An 18,646-nucleotide genomic window follows, 5' to 3' on the forward strand; every position below is an offset into this window, starting at 1 on the left:
TCAGTTTGAACCATTCTGGCCATTCTCTGTAGACCTTTCTCATCAACAAGGCATTTGTGTCCACAGAACTGCCACTCACTGGATGTTTTTTTGTTTTTTGTTTTTGTTTGTGTGTGAAAACCCCAGGAAATAAGCAATTACAGAAATACTCAAACCAGCCCATCTGGCACCAACTGTTTTGGCATCTAAACTTACAGGGAAACCACAGAAAATATATCAAATCTGTAAAACAACATCACCAAAGACAAATATCTGAAGCAATATAGCTGCCAGTTTGTCAAAACCCTTCCAGAAGCTTGCACTCAATACCATTTTCCACTAATATGGATGCTCATTTTTATTTATCAGCTGGTCTCATTTCACACTAAGCCTTCAAATCCACCACAGGGGCAGGTAATAAAGCTGAGAAAACAAAGAGTTCAAGAATAATATTGCTTCCAAGTGTAACCACAGCGTCCTGCCATTGTGGTAAAGGAAATCCCTCATAAAATGCTGGGGACATTCTTGAAAATAGGAAAATAACTGCTTTCCTTCAAGGCTCAGTGGCCCTTGGTTGCATGCTTTTAACGTTGTGTTAACAAGCAAACTCCCTCACCCCATACTCAGAACTGATGTCAGTACAATAATGTTGCATGAGCAATGATGTGACTCTGCCAGACCAAACAAAAGGTCTGACATATTCCATGTACTTAGGCCCAAAGCTGAGTGAGCTAAGACATCATAACAACAGCCTTAGGTCATCCTGCTCTCTGTTTGTTGCACTGTCAAAACAGTAAACAGTTGATAATTTGCTATGCTATCAGAGCCAAGAAATACAGCTTTTTGCCAGAAGAAAAATGGTTTAGTAGATCTACATTGAGTTATTATGAGCAATGGCATCCTTTTATCCCTCTCTCTCATGTTAAAAACAGGTAGGTAAAGGCAGTCTTAGACTATGAAATCTTGGACAAATTGTCACTTTAACTCTAAACATTTGCTTTGAATTGGGCGGGATTAGGGGGGCCCAATCATGCTTTTGTCCTTGTTTATATATGTCCTTGTTGATATTTTTATCAACGTCAAAAATAATTTTGTTTTGAATAAGTCCATCCTCCATTGTACAAGTTGGTATCGCAAAACAAGTGTCGCGCAGTCTCCTCTAGCAACATGCTTCATTACTGCTTCATTACTGCTGTTTGACTGGTTACACTAGGGGTGCTCATTACGTTGATTGCAGTCGATTAGACGATCGCAAGACCACCACTAGTTGATCTCGTTAACAGTTCAAAAGGGAAAGGGAGAAGAAATATAAACTACACAAATAACAACAATCTTAAAGATCACATTATATTTCCTTATATTGGCTCCCCCAATGCACGGATTTCCGAAACGTAGGATGGCAGGGGAAGACTCATTCATATTTATGAGGAAAACGATACATGATTTGAAAGCATTAGGTTTATGGGTAGGGTTACGGTTGGATTATAGTTTCTTCGGCAGGTATCACTTTGCATGAAGATAAAGGACATCCCCTGCCATCCTACATTTCGGAAATTCACCCCTGTGCAATGTTTGATTGACAGACGCCTTCTTTCCCTGTGCATGCTATTGTATGTGTGAGTGTGTGTGCGTGCGTGCGTGCGTGCGTGTGTGTAGTACACACAATAATACAGTGCTCACAATAATACAGATATGCGGCAGTGTGACTGTACACTGTAAAATGCCTGTCTGGGCATGAGCTATTAATTAAATCTCAATCAGTACAATCCTGATAGACCTGCCCATCTACGGCATTAATATGAATCAAACAACAATAAAAAAGAAAACAAGATTATTTATTGCTCTTGGCTGGATAACTTTAGTAGCTTTAAAAATATTAATGTATTATAATTATGCAGTGAAAACCTGTGAATACATGTTGATACTGCTGTTAGAAACTTTAAGCACTGTTTTCTTAATTTGTTTCTTTATTCTTATTTTATTACTGTTGTTTCCTTGTCCTGAATAATTAATTCAGAACTTAAAACAATGTTTAATTAGTTACTATTCTTTTCGCTAATGAGAATTGTCAAATGTCACAGGGGAATGTCTTTTCATTTTGTACAAGAATGGGCTGGTGGCTGACAGGGTGTTGGCCTATAGATGTTAATGATGGGGTCCTGTTTTTATTATAGCATTAGGATGAATTAAACATGCATTATTTCCCAGAGTTAGTTCCCACTCAGATAGATACATAGATAGAGAAGCAGAGGGAAATTAGGAAAGTGACACTTTAGATGTCAAAAATTTATTTAAAAACAAAATAATTAGCCAATATTTTAGAAAACAATATGTCTGATTATTTAAACACAAAAAAGAAAGTGTGTTTGCATTGGACAATAAAAGGAGCACTAAGAAAGCTAACAACCTCATTGCCTCTGGTACATAGAGAGTGATGTATTCTCTATAAATTAAGCATATAGCATTCAGACTACAGCATTCAGTTCAAAGAAAGAAAATTATCTCAAAGAGCTGCTTGCATCAATTATCAAGAATGGTTCAAGGATCTTCAGCTCAATGAATTCACAAAATGTTTTTGGTAGGCTGACTAGAGCCAGTTTTCAAAATGTTGTATTAAATCCAAACATAATAAATGATTAGATTATACATTCATTTTTAAAGGTCTACATGAGATGCATGATAGAATCCCTTTAATACAGTGGTTCTCAACGGTTTTTTTTGATGAACGCCCCCCTATTTCATTCCCTTCCCTTACAAGTGGCTACATCTATGGCCTATAAAATTAAAATGCAAAGACAGAAAGTAATATAAAAAAATGTATTTTAATGTTAATATATAAGGGGAAAAAATAAACAATAATATTGCATATTTTGTTCCACTGAAATGCTCATTCTCCATTACAGCATTGATTTTGAGTTGGATGTAGATTTACTGGTATCAACAACAGAGGTTATCTATACAAAGTTAAAATTTAACACCTAATTTATGTGACTAAATTATTCTAACAGTGTAACTGAGTTGGAACTCCTTTCATCTGGTTCTTATTGATTCAAATGAGTCATCTCTTGACATTTCTGAAGGCACCCATATAACATATTTTAGCCTTCTTTTTTTAATTCATGCATTTCTATTTAATCTAAAAAAAAAAAAAAAAAAATAGTGTATTCTGCATTTGCCCTTATGAAAATTATACTGTATTTATCTATTTATTTTTTAAAGTGGTATTTGTAACAAGACCATAGTAAACACACAAAAGCATGGATCATCTTCATCACCATGTTTAAATATATCATGATTTCTACAAAAAAAATAATGGCATTTTTGTAATTACAAATCGTAGGCCTACTCTAAACACATGTAAAAACAATAAATACAAAATATAAACATTTCAAATGTATTCCCTCACTCTAATGTAGCCTATGAAAAATGTAATAGAGCTGAAATAGTGATATGATAATATGTATTATGAATCTATTTCTGCCTAAAGTACAGTTAGTGTTACTAGCGCTGCTTAGGGTTGCGTGATTTACCGGTACTATTGCAGAATCAGTTTTTTTTTAATTGTACGATATCATCTTGTTGCTAATTACAGTATGCTGTCATACTGATTATATAATAATAGATGGTTGTTTTAATATTATTATTATTAATAATAATAATATTCATAATACTTAATACTGTGAAGCTCTGTTGTGCAGCATTTTATTTTGCCAAAAATAAAAAAGTTAAATTTGATTATTTGATTAAATCTGTATGTATTATTTTGATTAAACAACATTTGATTATAACATTTAATAATAAAAAAAATGAGCATGGAATCTAAAGCAATTGAAATGGGAAACACAGAATTTGTATCTGAGACTTTATGCAGTTCTTTTAATCAAGTAGTTTTCTGTGTAATTTCATAAAAAAAATCTGAGGCTTTTTATTTGTTGATTATAGTATTGATTTAGTATCGACACTGAGGTACCAGGGCTGGTATCGTATCAAAGCCAAAATGTTGGTATCGGAGCAACCCTAGCTCTGCTGTCCAATGAGCCTTATCTCCCTACAGAGCCATTAAGGTACATCAGCGGAGGATGTGACTTCGCCTGTTTATTTGACGCTGCTAAACCAGATACTTGAGATGCGTCACTAGATTACAGAATCAGATGAACCTCAGTACAAATGCATACCAATATAATGGAGTCTTGTTCAACTTTTTAAATGAAACAGGAACTTGACGATAGATTTGATTAAAGTGACGCCCCCAATATGTAACCTAACACACCCCTCTCTACTAATTGGCTCTCAGCGCCACCTAGCATCCTTTGAACAACCACTGGCGGGGTTGGTACCTAAAAACTGACCACTGACCAAAGAGTGTTTGTGTCAGTAAAAAAAAACATACTCTTCCTTACAAGACAATTCGTAAATGTCTGACGATAAGTGTGCAGAATTATCCAAGTGTTTCCACAAGCACTTAAGAGTCAGTAATTTAGAGTGCAAACACGCTTTTTATATTTAGTATGGTGCAACAGTTGCTAACTAACAGAGCCATCCGGTGCAATGAAAATAAACCATATTAGGGGGCTACAGGATTTTTATACTGTTGTTTGTTGCCTGGCAACACTTCCCAGCTGTGAAATCCAAGTATCAAAATATGGGTTTGACAGGGAGAGAGTGGTATGTATGGTGTGTCTTCATGACAAAATAAAGCAGTATAATATGTCTGAAAACACAGCTCATCTCTACATCTCCTGCCAGAGAAGGGAGCTGCCCATAAGTACAACAGCTGGGTGGAAGAATGATTTCATGGAATGTTCTCTGTTTCCACTCTTAACATGAACAAAAAGAGGAATAGCTTGGCTTTCCTTTTCAGAAATTAAATGAACAAAAAAAAACATTACAACAATAACATGTTTAACAGATGGCAAGAATAATAACAAATCTAATCTAAAGTCATATTGGTGTGTTGATAGTGTGCACAGAGGAATTTTACTACTGGATGTTAGTAATGCTATTGCTAGTATTGCTACATAAAGGGCCGTGTGATATCTGAGGGCCAGCAAAGCCTTCTCTGCTGGCATATAATGCCTAATATATACATAACTTTTCATCCTTTCATTCTCACCTTTTGCCTATGTATTTTCAATCGCTTTCCACTCCTAATTAATCTACAAACAAATAGCAAAAAACTAAAAGTTTTTCCAATCAGAATTTTTTCTTCTATGCTTACAAGCAAAGTGTGACAACTTTTTCACAAATTGTATGCCTGAAGCCAAGCCCCTTAGCCTCAAGCAGCACGTGAGTCTGAGCTCCACCCCGTCAGGCCTTAAGAATTTCCACAGAATCCCTAAAAAGTGCAAATTAATGGGCATCTAAAGTCAGATTGTCAGATTCATCAGCCAATCAGATTGATATATTTGTTCTTGATGGGTGTGGTCTTTAGGATATGTCCCAGTCCTGGCCTTCTAGCTGGCCTTGAGTGACACAATCACACTTTAAGTGATGTATATAATTTGAAAGCGAAGAGTGCGAGATCTTGCTGACGAGTCAGCTGTCATCACTGCCTCATCACCATTGAGAAAGAGATACTTAAAGATTTAAAAACCTGAGATGTTGTGCACGATTGTGTGATTGATTAATTAATCAGAAAAGGAGGGCTGATTTTCACTTCAAGTAAATTGGTAAGTGCTTTTTACATTGTTATAGCAACATCAGGAGTTTTCTAAGTGTAAATTAGGCTGCATGAGCATTCAGTTTCAGATCAAAATTTTGAAAAGTAACCGTGCACCCTGATGAAACAAAATTAGTTGCAAGTAAAATTTAAATCGAAAATATTATTAGAAAGCTTTTTCTTGGTATTAGACCTCCTTGGTTCTGGCTTTCATGCGTGGACTTGTTTTTAAAATGTCAATTGGTTTTATTAGTTGACTGTCTTATTCATTGTGAAATGTCCTTAATGACATGAATTGCATTGAAGGCCCAGACTAAATGCACAGGCCATGGCTGATAAGGGGGTTATATTATCAATAACATTATTTAAAAAAAAATCAAAATAATCACTGGTAGATCACTAAATCAAAATTATGCATTTATTACTTTCAATTGCTTTCAATTGAAAAAGAAAGAAGTTTGATACTAGAGGAAGTATGCCATAAACTATGTACTGGTTTAAAATCTCGTCAAAATACATACAGTGGACTGATATTACACCCTAAAAAATTATAATAGGACAATACTGTAGTGTCCATTGTCAAGTTCAGTTAATAATTTAGATTTAGAATAAAAATAAAAAAACAGATATTTTCTTGCCAGTGACCTTGAAAATAACATAATCTTCCTGGCCTGCCACAGAGAGGACTGAGTTAACGTATACATACATATACAGAATACATTAACTAAAATTAGTCTCATTAACACATTTTTCTACTACTCACTTTTCAACAATCAGGTACGATATGATCCTGGTAATTAATGAGCATTTGAAAGTTGATAGAAAATTACCCATTAGAACTGGATATTCAGATAATATATTGCTGTGTTTCACAGTATTGCTAAGAATACATCCATAAATTATGCTTACACATTAAGTCGGTGTTAATTTAATCGTCTAATTACTTCTGATGAAGCAGGTGACAAGCCTTGTAGTGTTACATTCAAAACACTGTCACTGGCCCATAAAGCAAGCTGAACCATTAAAAACTTCACTAAATAACTTCTAATGAGAACACATAAAAACATCTTTTCATTTTGTTATAAGAAATCCTAAAACGCTAACCAATGCAGGTACCCTGAAAGTACACACAAATTAGCCTGAGGCTTTTGTAATTTCACATGACTAAAAAATCTACAAATTAAACAAATAACTTGGAAAAACAACCACGTGAACAGCACAGCACTTTAGAAATCTTCCTTTTATATCATACCCACGTGGCCGCAGTTGAGACAAATCCCTTCCGCCCTCCCTTCACATCTCAGACTGATACTTCCTCATGCAGCAGTGTCTGAATTAGAGCAGTCATAGATAGAACGGTGATAAGACGCATCTGGAGCAGTTAGGTGACACTCTGATCCCTGTGTCAATTCAGGAGTTCTTAGAAAGTGCCCACGTGTCTTCTTACTTCATTACAGAGTTCCAAGCCTTCTAACCCCTTTTGCCAGCATGTAAACAGCACACAAACATCACTTCTGACCTCTCTTTTCTTATACTTCACTAGCTGAAAGGGCTGACCTGAAGCAAAAAAGCATTTTCTTTCCATTTAAGCTCCCAAATACTGAACAACACTTCAAACAACTTTCTTTAATTTTTACAGAAACAGCCCCTTATGTTTTTATAAAAGTATCCCTCACGCAGGTCTTGGAAAAAGACAGCACAGGGGTAAACACTAGAACTTAGAAAAACACGCACTCATCTTGTTTTTTTTCCAGTCAATGCCGTCCACCTTTTTTCAGTTTAATCCACATTCACCTTTTTCATCCACTCTAACCGTAGAGCCATGGGTCCAGAGGGAGCCACGCAGTGTGGGAGTGAAACAGACACAGAAGAGTGCAACACAAGAATCAGTCCCGTAACTTCTCCTCCCTCCCATTCAAATTTGGGGGGCTGAGTCGAGCATGCCTCAGTGAGCATGCTCTGAAATGAAAGGCACACTTTTATATGCACATGACAAGCATTTCCAGCCTCTGGGTCCCTCCTCCCATCCACATCCTCCCTCCATTCTGCCTCCAAGCTGAACAGAACCCAGCAATGCAGCTCAGACCAAAGTCCCCCCCATCAGATCAATAACATGACTAGCTGCCTGAAGCAAACTCTCAAGTTTACCATCCACTCACATTTCCTTATTGGAGACAAGTGGCTTAATGGCAAGAGGTGTGCACCACAAATGGGAGGATCCCAGTTCCCAGTGAAACCACTGCTGTTGTGCCTGAGAGCACCTAACTAACCCCCTGACCCTTCATCTGCCTCTGGGGCACCCAAAATGAATGGCTTTTTAACACAGTCTCTGTTCATTTTTCTAAAAGAATAGGAATGTGAAAGGTAAAAAGACACCTGAGTAGAGGTGTTCAACTGGTGAATTAAGGTGTGAAAGTTTTACTCATGTTACTGTTCTCCTCAAGTTCTCTCTTAACACAAGTAAGAGCGCAGTGAAAAGCCTCCCATATTTAACCTCCTGACTTCATGTACTGAAATCAAAATGACATGACAAAGGACTTTTAATAATTAAATTAATACTTGAAATAACCTCACAGCTGATACCAATTAAATTTTAACCTCCTGAGACCCAAGTGTGACTGCTGTTGGCATTTTACATTACCCTTTTTGATTTGCAACTAGAAGCCCCTAAGGAACAGAACAATAATTTTTTTAGACCAAATAGTTTTCCTAAAAATGTATGTTCACATATGTGGACAGTGGTATTCAGTTGTGAAATATTAAATAATACCAAACTATAGAAAGTCTAATTGTTTATTATGTTACCAGGAGTGTTGGTTATTCAAGTTTTTGAGACATTACAGACATTAACAGAAATTAGCATAAATAATTATAATTGGCCTGCATCATCCAATCACTGCCAACCATGTTAAAATAAAAATTAGCATGTACCATTGTCTCATGTCTGCCAAACATGTTGAGTGCGCCAAACATCATCTGCAGCCTGAAACTGAACTTTTGACCGGATGTTAGGTGTGAATCTACTTGGGTACATAGGAAAGCGGTAGGGTGCTCCCTTGCTCCCTAATTATGGATTGACTAAACCTCCAGAGTGCTGTCTGTCTGCACTGGTCTCTGAACAGTTTCAAATGCACCTTATGTTCATCCTAATGTGAAATGTCAAGCACAAATTTTTGCAGTAAATAATAAATACAAATTCAAACATTAAAATAAATTAAAATAAAACCAATATAGCCTTCAAACAGGTGAAAGTCCCATAGGTCTATCAGGGATTTTTACGATAGGACACTATTATTTAGTTAAATAATAATAATAATTAATGTTACATTTATATAGCGCATTATCAGAGTTGAAGAACACTTAACATTTTCAAATTTAGCAGTTTAAAGAAGAAGAAGACGCTTGTTTCAGTTTCTTTGTTTTACATAAGGACAAATATTCCTAATAGATGAATACTCTATGGAGCATTTAAACCTTTATGGAGCATTTTAACTTTTTCTCAGATTTAAGTCTTAACCAGTTAATTACTTTAATCGCTGATGTGAATATAAATGTGGTCAACTTTAAGAGACGGCTAGATGAGCTTCGACGTGAAATCACTTCAGTTCAGGAATTTAACATTACACTCAGGTTTAGGCTATAAATAAATACATGAGAATCATGTGTGAATTGTGTAATAGATTAACATAGACATTTCAAGAAGTGGAAAGTGTATATGATGTCGTATCTTAGTTAATGTTACACTTGATAAGCTCCAGACGTGCACAATGTACAGAGACTGCAAACAGAGACGAGACCACGCCCATCAGATCTGAAATCACAACGTGTACATTTTCATTCATAAGGTTTGCACTTTAGAAATATTGGCTGCACAGATTCATAAATTTGTTGTCATTTTGGATATGTTTATTTAAAATATCACTTCATCCTTGTGCTTTTTGGATAATCAGTCAAACAATTTGTTTTTTTATATTATTCAGATAAATCCATTAATTGTTTGAAGGGCTTCGGGCACATCCCTAATAGAAACTGTCCTCTTTTGACTCAAAAAGGTTTTAAGGTAAAACCTTAATGAGGTTTCTTATCAGATGTTTTGTTGCCGTTTCCTCCAAAGACAAACTCAGCTGAGATCAGCACCATGTTTTGTTGCATGAGATCAGTCAGTTTAAATACAATTAAATTATTCATAGCCTATAGCGAAGCAAAAACGTAATGTCCACGCATGTGGACAGGGGTCTCAGTTTAATGTGCTGGATCAACTACAAGTAAGCCATTCATAGATTGATCCCTCCAAGAAATATAATACTGCGGCTCTGTGATGCTATCAAATCAATGCATTGTTTGTTTAAATATCCCGACCAGCCTGACACAACAACATCGACTCAACAATTGGCGTGGGCTTGGGAGGGTCAATCTGTGTATTGGTCAAAGGGAAGGCAAGGAATGTGTTTGGGAAACCTGTTTTGTTATTGAGCATTTATTGCATACACAGCAATATGCTGATAATTGTTAAAAAATCAGCTTATTAAAAAAAAATTACATTGCCATAAGAAACCTGCATTCAAATTAGATTTCTGCTTCTGTTGTCAAAACAGGTATACGCACAACACTTGTACACATTGGATATGCCGGTAAGAAGGCAAAGCATTTAAGGTGTTTACATGACCTCACACATTGCTGGTTTATTAAGCATAATCGGTGTAAGATCATGCGTGTTTAAATGCACGCATTGTTCTGCAATTCTGTTTGGTGCTGCTAAAGACATTTTACACAATTTACACCCTTCACCTTTATGTTAAATGTAATTGAGCTTGTTTTGTGCTTCTGTCCAAGTTTTGTGTAATATAATGTAGTTATAGTAAAAACGTAAAAACAACACAAACAAAAGAACTACAAACTAGAGCACATAATATGAGCTCCAAGAACATGAGGAAATTGAAAGCAACCAAAATGTTGAAATTAATTTGTCAAATTCCAGTAATGATTATGGATATTTTTTTGCCATTTCAAATGGAATTCTACTATTACACCAGCACTGCTACCTTTTACAATATACCATTTCATATTAATGTAGTATATCTACTCGAAAGTGAAAAATGAGGTACACCTCCCACTGTAATTTTCTGTGTGTGTGCATGTGTGGTCTGTTGTCAACCTATTATCTGTGTTCCACTGTCAGGAAAACAGCACGATAAGCGCCTACATGCTGCTCTATTTGCCATTTCACTGATCAACTGGATGAGACTTTTTGTTCAGCAGGTTTAGCATTACAAACCTCTGCAATATTCACACATACACACACATACATTCAGTATCACAGACCTCTCTATCTAGCGCAGACAAAAACACACACAACCCATGGAATAACTGATTATATTTTACAGCCCTCTAGCACACACGCTGAGCTGATAAATCTGAAGAGCAAATAGACTCATTCTAGAAAATGTGATTAAACTAGAACAAGCTTCTATTCAGAGAACATCTCAACATAAACCAAAAGGACTTCTCCTTTTTCTTACAATAAAATAAAAAATTGGTAATTTATCTTTGCTAATTAAACTGCTAAAAATGAAAAATAAATATTGTCTGATAAAAATCACCACTGGATGAATAGGCTACATCTGAATTATGAGGTGTTTTTGGACTACAAATGTACAGAAGCATAGCATTTCTGATTGTATCCATATATAAAAAATGTGAGTTTAGCTGTGCGGGGTGTTTCTGCCATGGTCTTGTGATTTTCTCTGGTGTCCTAATTTCTCAGAGAATCTGTCTGAATTCAAACCAGGTTGTACAATGAGGACATTAGTCCTTTGAGAGATTCTCTCACCCTCCCCTAGCTCTCTCATCTTTTACATACACTCACTTTCTACCCCCTTCTTTTTTGTTCGGTCTTTCCCTGATTGCCACATTTTTTGTATGTTCCTTTCCCTTTTATGTCTGTCCATCTTACCATGTCATTGTAGGCACCAAACAAAAGTTAACTTCTTACATCCACAATATGAATTCATTATTTTTTTTATTATTAAATTCATTACTATCTAGAACCATACCTGCATTTCAAATGAAGATCTTGCACCTTGCATTTCATATCCTTCACTATTTAATTAATGTTCCCTGCCTCACCTAATCTTAAAACATAAAAACATATTTCACAAATCTAAAATATTCCAGAAAAAAAATTCTAAAATGCTAATTCGGTTAAAGACAAATTAATTGTAATATTAATTCATTAGGTATGAAGGTATAACAGTGCCTAAATGATTTGCGTGGCATTTGTATTTCAAGAAATAATCCGATATACACTGTTTCATCTTCCCTTTGTTGCGCTCACACTTTTGGCACAAATTTCTCACTGAAAAGTGTTTTGCAAGAGCGAGGAGGAAGGTGGGTCAACCTGCTTCTAGTAACCTATCAAATTAGGTTTTACTTGACCAGTTTACTTTACAGTTTAAACTGAAATATTAATACATACACAATTTCATTGTTATTTACTATTAATTATCACTGGAAAGTTATTTTGGTGAATAGATCATTAGCTGGTATTACATAACTCATGCTAGAAAATACATTTATAAACTAAGCCATATAAAATGAAACTCTGTGAAAAGATAGATAGATAGATAGATAGATAGATAGATAGATAGATAGATAGATAGATAGATAGATAGATAGATAGATAGATAGATAGATAGATAGATAGATTACTTATACAGTATAATTTTGTTTTTTAGAATGAGTTCAATGATACCAGCATGTTCCATTCATCCATCCATCCATCATCAATCCGTGTACCATGTAAGTGATTATCGCAAGTAATTAAAATATAATTAAAATAATGAACAGAAAAAGACGATACATTTGAACACCAGTTTGAGATTTATATCAATACATGGTGTCAACTCAACTTTGCACTCGCAATAAAATAAATGTGTATATTAATATTTCAGTTTAATATTTAAGAGAGGAGAGATACCCAGAGGAATGACACTGAGCCAAATGAAGAAGCTGTCTGTGACGTTGTTAAACCAATCAGGTCAGAGTAAACTGGTCAAGTAAAACCTAATTTGATTGATTACTAGAAGCAGGTTGACCCGCCTTCCCCCTCGTGTTTGCTAAACTCTTTTCAGTGAGAAATTCGTGCCAAATCGTGTGAGTGCAACAAAGGGAAGGTGTAAAAGTGTATATCGGATTATTTCTGGAAAATATTTATGTCGCAAAGTCATTTACACATTTGTAGCTGTTTATTTTACACATACAGACTGATTCTATGTGGTCAATCCGTTTTGCTGTTCATGACACCCTTTCTTTGCTTGCATATTGCTGATTGCAGGGTTACAATGTTTTTGTCCATGTTTATGTGCAAAAACAGTGGCAAAAGTGTATTTATATAATTAATACGCAATTACAGATTCACAACACATGAATTACACTTATGCAAAGCATTAAAGTATTGCTAATATTTGTTTCTTACGCATGCAACTTGATTTACAACTTTACAAAATGTTCTGTGTGCATGCAGTTAATTTTTACACTTGCAATTTGATTTACACTTTCACAAATCTTACTCTGTGCATGCAGTTAATTTTTCTATCATGCTTGTAACTTAATTTACACTTTTACAAATCTTACACTGCACATGCAAATCATTTATGCGCCTTCATAATTATGTAATATAAGTTGTGTTCACAACCAGGGTTCGAATTATGATTTCATCTTTGTGGGGGTCTCTTAAAAAAAAAAAAAGTAGCCTATAAGCAGGCGTGGTGTGTGTGATAAACAATTGCTTAACACTGCACTTGATTCTTTTGATTTCAATGTTTATTAATACAGGAGTAGAGAAACGAGTAGACTGTCCTCTGATGATGTTTTTTGTTTTTTTGAAATAAACCCGAATTTTGCCAAAGTTGTACCTGATGTTGGTAGCAGTCTTTTTATTTTTGGTGGCATGGTTGCTGGTTCTGAACTTTACACTATTTCTAAAATATTCTAAATGATCCCCCAGCGTGAGTTATTCTAGGTGACCGTTATTTAGAACCTGTCACTTTAATGTTTCCATGGTGACGCATCATTGCTTGTCACGTTACACAGCGCAACCACAACACAGCGCTGAATGAATGATGATCTGCTTTTATGTCATTTTCCTTTTTTATACAAAATATTCACAAATGTATTAGCTATAACATGAAACACTGATATTCCGATTGTCAAATATGTGCAAGTGGATGTGTTTTGTTGTTTAAACGCCTTTATAACGATCGCGTTAAGTTAGTTGAGCTGTATGTGCGATGGGCGGCGCCATGTTATTTTACAACACGTCAATTCCTCAACTTCTCACGAAATACATGAAAGTAAGTGGTCGGTGAACTGGGAGAAGAATAGAGTAAAATGTAAAGCTACTTACACAATGTGTATCTGATATGAAAACGTGTCTTATTGTAACGTAACGTTAATGGAAATGATTATTATTGCCGCTTCCCTAGACATCAGTGTGTATTTTACAAACTCAAAATATTTTTTGCTAGTACTTATGTGTATTTAAATGTCTGAAACCTAAAATAAACATTATGTGGTTGAAAACACAGAACAGTTGATCTGTCTATGGTTGTGATACATGACAGCAGCACTGAGCGCGTCTGTCTCTGGCTCAGCGCCAGCCAAAGCGCGAAAGCACGTTTGAATTTAGCAGTTGATCACGTGATGCACTGACCGTTCTAATCACACCGGTGTTGATCGATCATACGTGCAAAAGGGTTAACATAAACATTGAAGGAATATACTGAAGGAAAAAATGCTTTATTTGTAATTTAAAATAATGGTGCTGATGATTTTTAGAGACCCCACAGGTGTATGATTTTACTGCTTTCATGGGAGCTCATCCTCTCTCTATGGGAGCTCAGCTCCCACTGGCTCCCACATAATTCGAACCATGTTCACAACACTTCAATGTTTTGCATAAACAAACCACCCGATTAGTTTGGCAGGTGTCAAAATGACTACAAAGGGGCAAATTAAATATGGGAGATTGCTCCAGATGATTGTGGCTCAATCAATAAGGTCAAAGGTTATGGGAAAAAAGGAGGTCAAAAGAGCACTCGTGCTGAGGTGAAGGTGGTTGTCTGACTAGGCAAGAACAAAACGGTGCATAGAGGTGCAGAAGTGGGGGAGGAGGATTGTCATTATGGTGAGCACAATAAAAGGGTTAAGCCCATGTCCCTTCAAAGCCAAAATAATGCCAATTAAGCTTTAAGAGACCCTGGCGTGGGTTCAGCCAGTTGCTCTTAAACCTGGCCCTATTTGTCAGCTTTAATGGTCACTTCAGCCAGACAAACAGCGTACATTGTCCATATATAAAAACTACACCAAGAACAAAGGCAGTACATTTACTGCCTTTCTCAGGTCTTGCCTTACCATAACACACCAGCATTAACCGGCATGCCACTACACTGACCATAGGACTCTCCTTAGTGAATACAAATAAAAACCTACTGTACTTTGAGATGCAAGGGCAGCTGCTGCCTGACCCATTCATGCTGAATAACGTGATTATCTTTGTTAAATCTGCAAATAAAAAGAAAGGATATATTAATCACTCAAAGATCCTGTATATTTAAACAGCTGAATCTCAACAAATATTGTGTGATCTTTATTAATTTATCATGGTAAGCAAGAAAGACATTGAAGAGCCTGGCCACAACTAAAAAGGAAATAAAACCAAAAAGAGTAACTAGACTAATGCTGTTCTGCTTCTCGTAAAACAATCAGAGACAGCAGATGGCAGTATTTAACCACATCGCTGTTCAAAACTATAGAATAAGGTTGTAGTGATTTTGTTAACATTACAATTACATTTACTATTATTAGTATTTGCTTCGTTAAAACAAATACTAATAATACAATTTTATGTTAGGGGATAACATCAACTCATCACCATCTGACCCTCACACAACACAACATGCTACCTCTGTTTTTAACTACCTCTAGTGTACTGTAGCTGTCTCTGCACTTTATATAGAGCATATTGCACATAATACTTGCACTATTATAACATTTTCACTACCTCTTACTAAACTCTGTAATCTAACTCTTTAATTTACAACTTGCAACTACCTTGTGGAATACAAAAATGATTTGTTAGGCTACCTGTACAACGACAATAAAGTGCTTGACTTGATTTAAGGAAATATATTTAGTTTTTTGACCCATTTAGGTGTAACCAATGTAGTCTACTTCTGGACAAAATCCAGAGGCAGACTAAATACATACAAATTGTGCCGTTGTACAAAATGTCATTTTTCCCGCCGTGTCCGATATTAAAATCGGTGCGATACACTTTGCAAAAGGCGTGGGCATTGTCGATATGGCTTTGAGATATTAAATTAAATTCTTCTGTCCAGCTGTTGTTACATTTACATATTTTATATTACATTTAGTTTTTTCACCGGAGCACCAGCTCTTCTCCGATCTACCAGTGATGCTTGAGTCAACTTCCCTCGTCAACCTGCGCAGATATCAGCAGCACAACTGGATTGTAGGTTGCCAGGTTTCGGTCACAAATAGGTTGAAATCTGTATGACGTGACGATTGAGTGAGTAGGATGCGTTTCATACAAGATCTGGCAACTGGACAACCTTGGAATAATATATTGATGTAATTATTCATATAACGAGGTTTGGGCAGTACATATTACGGGAGTTTCCCGGGAGAAATAACAAAACGGGAGGGGGTCGGGCGATGGGTGTGAAATACGGGAGACTCCCGGAAAAAACGGGAGTGTTGACAGGTATGCCTTAAACTCAAAGAAGCCATAAGTAAGCGCTGTAAGCACTGTTGCTGCATTAAGCAATGAAACAGCTACTTGCACCGCACGTTATAAAGCCATACCATTTTAACAAGAAGCGCTATTGCCTCCTATTGGGGGAAAATGGAAGTTCTTGTAGACTTTATTTCAGTCAGCTTGATTGGAATTTAGTATCTTACATTTTTCAGTTTTTTTTTTTATTTTCCTCTGATATTGAAAACAAATAGTAAACCGTGTTTGGCATCTGAAATCTAAACACAAAAGGTTACTTATCTAGGTATGTCTAGTAGTATGTATTTCAATTGAATATGTTTGAACTGTTGATTTCCCCTTTTTGTCTTGAAGATGAAAAAGTTTTTCAGATCTTTAGGCTAGATCATTGCATGGTGAGCTTGCAATGTATGCTCAGTCATGTCCTGTTCTTTATGTTCTTTAAAAACACCACAATAGCAGCTCTTAATAACAACCATCTAATCCATAAACTGATATCTGTATCACAACAAAATGATATCCTGTTTTTTTTTTTTTTTTTACAAGAATCTAATAAGAAAAAGCAGAAAGAAAATCGGAGGACTTACCTTAAATGTTGTTAGGACCACATACATATTAAAAATATGTCTGTAATTTGCAAAAAGACAAGCTCCCATGAAAGACAAGCAAACCTCTCAATTTCTTTGAGCATGTTGATACCTGTGACAACAAAACAAACAATAAGCTACAAAACTCACTTATTCTCTCTGAATTCAAAGTGAACAAGCAGAGGACAATAACAACACTGAAAAGAAAATGTTATTCCGGTGAGATGTCTGTTGACTCATAATGGTAGAATCAGAGGATCAGTGTCTTTACACCCTCTGTGGGTATGTGTGTGTGTGTGTTCCTTTCACTGCACAAATAAGAGCCTTTGCCTCCGGCATTAGACTAATATATGTCTTGTCTTTAAGAAGGCACTTTCCTTTTTTCTCTCTTTTTGACTGGAACTGAAATCAATGGTCACGCAATTAAAGAATGTGCATTTGTCAACCAAAGTCTGGCATATGGGGAGCACTATAGATATACCCAATAAGAAGTTCAATAAGAGCTGTAACACTGCTGATTGCCGACTACGGCCCCGTCAAAACCAGAGCAGACATTTGTACTTTCTAGGTGTTTTATTCTGTTGAGAGTCAATATTGCATATTGGCAAAGAACATCAATGCTCACTCAAACGTCTCACGGTGGCATATTGACTCTCCACCAGGGAGCAGAGTCAACCATTTGGAAGTTATAGTTCCTTTCAAACTCTTTTCAGATAGGAATAAACATTTGGAGCTGGAAAGTGCTGTCTCGAGAGTCTCCATCACCGATAATTAGTGATCAGTCATGAATTAGTTTAAAAGCTTGAAAAGAACACTGAGAGCATTATTAGATTGAAGAGATTCACTGCTCTCCAATAATGACTTGGATTTTTAGAGGAATAAAACCCTCCAATCGTTTGTCAGTCTCCTCTATTGCCAATCAGGCCCATTAATCAGGGTATAGTCTAACCAGTCCAAGTCTGAAAGATCACAGGTGCCAACTAGAAGGGAAGGGAAAAAGGCTGCTTCCAGCTTGTGTAATTAGAGTGTAAGGACATTACCATAGAAGGAGTCAATTGCTGCAGGTTCATTATTGTGTGATTACTGTAGTTCAACAACTTTAAGTATGTAATCTTACTATGACTTAAGCCTTAAATGGTTATTAAAAGCCTCAAAAGATTCACCAGAGACATACTTTTAGCACCAAGACAGCTGACTATCTACATTAAAAGTAGGGCTGGGCGTTATGGCCAAAATCGTTATCACGATAATCTTTTTAATATTGTTCAATATTGATATTTATCACGATATACATTTACACATTGCACTTTCTTTTTTTTATTTCAAAGTTGACGGAAGAAAAGAAGAAAAAATGCATTCTAAACAGTCAAAATAGTCTCTAAAACTGCACAGGGGATCCAGAGACGGCCAAAGCAGTGGGGTCTGCAGGATCTTTTACCAATTTTACTGTCTTATACCGATTATCAATTGAAATCGAATGTTAAAAGATCATCTGTTTGTTCTGAAGCATAGTGACAGCAGTCCAATATTTGTTGGAATATTGTTACATTAAAATGAAATATTTTTTATATTTCTTTAGATTCAGATACCAAAGTATGGGGCATAGAAGCCCTTGTGACTGTGGAATGA

This window comes from Xyrauchen texanus, chromosome 36 (assembly GCF_025860055.1).
Source record: "Xyrauchen texanus isolate HMW12.3.18 chromosome 36, RBS_HiC_50CHRs, whole genome shotgun sequence".
In the NCBI taxonomy this organism is placed as follows: domain Eukaryota; kingdom Metazoa; phylum Chordata; class Actinopteri; order Cypriniformes; family Catostomidae; genus Xyrauchen; species Xyrauchen texanus.